The sequence below is a fragment of the Sceloporus undulatus genome, chromosome 5, assembly GCF_019175285.1.
Source record: "Sceloporus undulatus isolate JIND9_A2432 ecotype Alabama chromosome 5, SceUnd_v1.1, whole genome shotgun sequence".
Taxonomy (NCBI): Eukaryota; Metazoa; Chordata; class Lepidosauria; order Squamata; family Phrynosomatidae; genus Sceloporus; species Sceloporus undulatus.
In genome coordinates, this window is record NC_056526.1 from 58,620,040 (window position 1) to 58,625,551 (window position 5,512).

At 39.0% G+C, this 5,512-nt stretch overlaps 1 non-coding gene across 1 annotated transcript; it reads left to right on the forward strand.

The window, feature by feature from the left end:
* Positions 1 to 4,622: 4,622 nt before the first annotated feature.
* On the forward strand, positions 4,623 to 4,733 carry LOC121932358. The gene has a single exon (XR_006104330.1). It is a non-coding gene; the product is annotated as a U6 spliceosomal RNA (small nuclear RNA).
* Positions 4,734 to 5,512: the final 779 nt, after the last annotated feature.

The following is a 5,512-nucleotide window of genomic DNA, read 5'->3' on the forward strand; positions in this document are numbered from 1 at the left end:
CCCACAGAATCTAAGAGAATGTTAATGAAAAAAGTGACTATGCCTAAGAACAGACCCAACATTAAAGGAACAATTTTTCTTGCCTAAGAATCAACCTTAATATCCTTGTCTCTGAACAGAGCACATGGAAATGTCAGAAACACATTGGACAGACAGATGAACACACACATACTCTCCCACCTTTTCCATGTATGAGACATCACACATTCTGGCAGAACAGAATGTACATGTCCATATCTCAGAGACCTCCACAGGAGAACTTTTATCAAAGGCATTTTAATTTCTCCTGCATCTTCTACTTAATTTCCTACAGAATATGAGTGATAATACTGAGTGATAATAGAAACCAAATTTAGTCTAACTTAAACACCATTCAGACATTCTCAGGTGTACTTATTCTATACTGTAGATGAGGAGGACACTGTAGTAGCCCTGTCCTTCTCTGTTGTCACTTTGCTTCTGTAAAAAGGGGCATAGTTGGGGGAAAACTCTCTATATAAGCTGGAAGCCCACTTCCCCCATATTCTGATTTGTATTAAGTACAGTGCAAGATCTTTTGCTTTTCACATCAGTAAAGTGATGAAGGAGTTGGTGGGGCTAGCATGCTTCTCTTCTTGTGTAGTGTGCAAACACATTTAAGAATGCTTGAATAGGACCCACTGAAATCAAACTTAAGTTATGTTGACTTCAGTAAGTTTGCTGTGTATGACTGGCTGCAACATTTTCAGAAGATATGCATATTTGGGAGTTTATCACACATGACGAATTTCTCTTAATTTCAAATGAAAAGTAAGTGGGGCCAGAACGCATTCACATGAATTCACTAGTTTAGCGAAATTACATGAATGCTCATTGCATTTGAACTGGCTCCCCATTGCCCAAAAATAGCATGCCATTGCCCGAATTTGCGTGTGACAGTCTATCATGCAATAATGTGAAACCCCATGATTCTGCTCGAATTGACTTCCCATTGCCCGAATTTGCGTGTAGTGGGTTATCACACAATAACGTTAAACCCCGTGATTGCGTTCAGATTGCCATTGGATTATACTTCCAATTTCCCTTGTCTGATAAACTCCATGGTGTATAGGTCAGAGGTGGTTAACCTCCAGGACCTCAACTATGGACCTCAACCCCACCCTCACGCTGCACACGAATAAAACAAAATTTCTCCTCAAGTGCCCAATCACATCTTCTGTTGGTGGAATTGGCCATTTCACATATGAACCCATGAATATTCATGGCATCAAGCCTGGCTTAGGCATAGGGGGAGATGACTCAAAATTGGATGTGAGCCTCCAAGGAGTGCATGCTAATTTTGGAATTCTAGAAGTTACCAGATCCGAACCTAGCTAATAATGTTTTTTACAAACCCATGTTTACAAGTGGGATTGCTCTACATCTTGATTTTACTAAGATTTACCTCATTGTTCAACTCACTCCATCCTGATTCTATTTGGCCATTTATAAAAAGTTCATATTTTACATGCATTTTTCAGATATATGGATTTTTGAACACATCGGCTAAAGTGTCTTTGTGGGCATTTTGGAACGGTGTGCAGTTTTCTTTGTGTGGGCTTCAAATGTACACATTTTGAACAATATATTTCATGGAACACACTACACTGTACACTCAGAAATGCATGAATTTCTATCACAAGCTGCATTCAATTCCACATTCAGTTCAGTACAGTTTAGGGAAAATCACACAGCTAAAATTGTAAACAAATCTCAAATGCAGTAAATTCTCACCCATTTCTTGTTCAGAATACTAACATCATTCCCTGTTACTTTCAGTCATCAGTTCAGTCAACTTTTCTTCACAAGCTGTGTGCTGTATTTGTTATTGTAACACTGAGGCTTTGCTAACCAAAAAAGTTAATCAGGATAAGATGAGGTCAGTATAGGTCTGAATTTTGCATCCTAAAATGCAGTCCAATTCCTTCCCCACTCAGGCAGCATTTCTGTGCCACCTGACCCTTCCTTCTCCTAATGATTATATCATCCTTTGCACCAAATCCAACTGTCAGTTTTCAGTCCTGATCAGCTCAAAGCACTCACTAGAAACGTGGGTGGTCTGATCTAGTCAGGGCCCAAGCTGACAGCTGAACTCAGCTTTAGGCAGAGACAAGCACAACAAGAGAAGAAAGGAATGGTAAGATTTATTCTATGGAACGTTTTGCTAAATCAGGCATGGAGAAGAGTAGAGAGGAGAGAGAGGCTGCTGGCATGAATCCTTAACAGCAGCTTGCTGAGAGTAGTTCAAATAAGTGGAAGAAGCAGACAGACCTTAGCTAGTAATGTCAAGGGGAATGCCTATATTTGTATTTATAACACAACAGTTATTGCTTCCTTTATAGTACAGCCCAGAAAACTCAGTGATAGGTTCACTTTAGGTTCGTCATAAGTTGGAAATGACTTGAAGGCACACAACAACAACAAATAGTGGAAGGCATGCCACATTTGTCTCAGGAACACTCCACTTTCTTCCATGAGATAAATGACTCAAATATCTGGCTTCATGGCTTGCTCACTCATAAACCAGATCACTGCCTTGTAAAAACCAAGCGCTCCTCCCATGATCCCTTTAATGGTAGAATAACAAACATTGTAAGCACAGAAAAACCATCTTAGTCCAGCCAAGTTAACTTTCAGAACAAATGGTTCGCTATTAGGGAATGAGATGCATTTGTTTGCATTATATTTGATGATCAGTTCTGATTAGCTTTCCAGAGCTTTAAATAAACAAAGGCTTTAGGAACTGATTAAAAAAATTAATGAGCACTGATTATTTGTTTCATGTGAGATAGATTAAGGGAAATGCCCAGATATGAATGAATAGCTAAGAAAGCACACTCCTTCTGCTATGGAAACCATGTGTCCTGAAGAAAAGAAATTTAGTAGTTACTATGTTCCAGACGGTTTTTGTTTCCCTCATTCACAAAATACACAGAGGGGCCATATAATTGCTCAGTTTTGTCAGCATTATGAATTTATCAATGTGTCCAATGTAAGTCCTAACCTGAATTTCCTTATTTTCCTCTTCCTTCCCTGTTTTGTTTGCTTTTTATATACTCTCTCTTGAATTGTAGGCTACTGTTTTAAGACAAGGGTAGGAATTTTTCAGCCTTCCAGATAATGTTGAACTGTAACTTTGAGCTGCCCTAGCTAGGATAGCCAATAGTGAAGACTGCTAGGAGATGCAGTTCAATAACATCTGGAGTGCTGCACAACTTCTCCCCTTTTGAACTGTAAACTCCTTTGCTAGCTTTAGCAGTAAGGATGTATATAAATATTGTAAATAAATATGTAATAGGGAAAACATGGTTTAATCCATGATCTGCAAAGATGAAACCTGTTCAGCCATGAAGGATCTCAACCGATGTTCCATTAGCCATCTAAGCCAGTCAGACATTACAGTTTGACAATCATATTTTGTCTGACTGTTCTTGTTATATTGGTACTCTGCCACAACAATGTGGATATTTCAAGAGGAAACAACCATACACAATCATGTAGAGCATGTGGTTGTTGTTGCTGCTGCTGTTGTGTGCCTTCAAGTCGTCTCCAAATTATAGGCAAAGGTTTTTATTTTATTGATTTAAGCTGGAGCCCAGTTCTTTTGTCAAGGGCCATAGTTTGAAGGTAAAACATTTTTTTGTATGTAGAAATTCCCAATTTCAATTCCTAGCCTACATAACTGAAATGTTTAGTGGTATCAAAGACCCTTATATGCCTCAGACTCTGATGAACTATGGCATATAATATAAGTTATATTTATTTCTTGAAAAACATCCCTACTGCCAAGCATAGAGATGAGTGACTGCCTCATGTGACAAAAGTGGGAAGAAGCCAGGAAAACAGGGGACAATGTTTTCACAGCAGTATTGGCCATAGAGAGGCAGCCTTCTATTTGTATGCATGTCTGCATGTGCTGCAGCCTGGAAAATGCAAGCCGTGTAGTTTACCTCATCTGCTTTTCATCCAGTCAACCTCTGGATAGAGTACTTCCACTGAATACGATATTTACACATCACCTAAATAAATAAAAAGAAGTAAGAAAGACATTGGAATAGTATTTTGCATGCTAAGCATGTATTTAGTACAGTAGTAGTATAATTACACACATATTGTAATAATATAGTTCCAGCAGACATACAAAATATCACTATAGTAGAATGCTACAGAGAGGCACTTTGATGTAATGATTTTATAGCTGGACTAGGATACAGGGGCACTATGGTTCAGATCTCTCCTCAGTCATTAAAATCTACTAGGTGATCTTGGTTAAGTCACACACTCTCAGCCACAGAAAGCAAAGACAAACCACCTCTAAACAAATCTTGCCAAAAAAACCCTGATAGGTTTGCCTTAGGATTGTCATAAGTTGGAAATGATTTGGAGGCACACAACAACGACAACATTATGGTTTTTCTACAGGAGAATTTTTAACAGAAGTGTAAAAAGCAAATGCACAAAATGCCATGGGAGGTTTGAATACCATCCAAACTGTCAGCTTTTCCTTTTCAGAAAAGCTAGCCAAAACCTATGTAAAACATCCCCTGTATTGATTGTGTGCTTGAACAGCAAATGATATAGAACGGGGACCATGAAGTTATGCCTGTAATCACAATACCAATATACTAAAATTGGAACAATACAGAGAAGATTAGCATGGCCCCTGCGCAATGATGTGCTTTTCTTCAATGTGAAAAGCACAAGAGAAAGCCTTTGCACCTAGAACCTTGAAGTATAGAAGCTTTACTAGATTTTAGAACCTGACCCAATCCCTGTCTCAGATGGCCACATTCATGCGGCTACAGTGGGGCTCATTTCTAGACATTTTGCCACTTCAAATGAACTAATATTTCTATATATAGTGGTGGTTTCCATGTCAGAGTAGTGTACTGCAGGTTTTAGTCCAATCATAGGAGCAATCCAAAATGCCAAATACTCTCAGCAACTTGTATGGCTGCTTTAAAGGCAGGACTTCAACCCATAATGGATTTAGTATTTAACTGGCATGGGAATTCCCCCAGCTACTCACTGCTACACCCCATCCAATATCTGATGCTTCATCCCAACTAGTACTACGGACTTTACGGCCTCATTCCCACTTACAGATAAATCGGTGTGCGATCTGAACTGATGGATCAATTCGACAGCAGAGCATCATTCCCACTACATTTGCCCCAACTGCATTTTTTTCCTCCAAAATAACCCACTTGTGGTTCTCATTCACCAATGAATCGATTCAAAATGATTTGGTTCCATCCGGCCAAAGGAGAAATTTGAATCAATTCCGATCCACTTGTGGTTCACACTTGTGCGGAATTGATTTATTGAAAAAGAAGTGGGAAAATCAGCATCAAAAAGATGTGGGTTAAATAGGTCTAGAGCATGGCCTTCCCTCTCGGAATCACTTCAGCAATTAAGATTAAGTGGGAACCAGGGTCGTTTGAACCAGTTCAAACCAATTCACAATCTGATTTAAAAGGTAGTGGGAATGAAG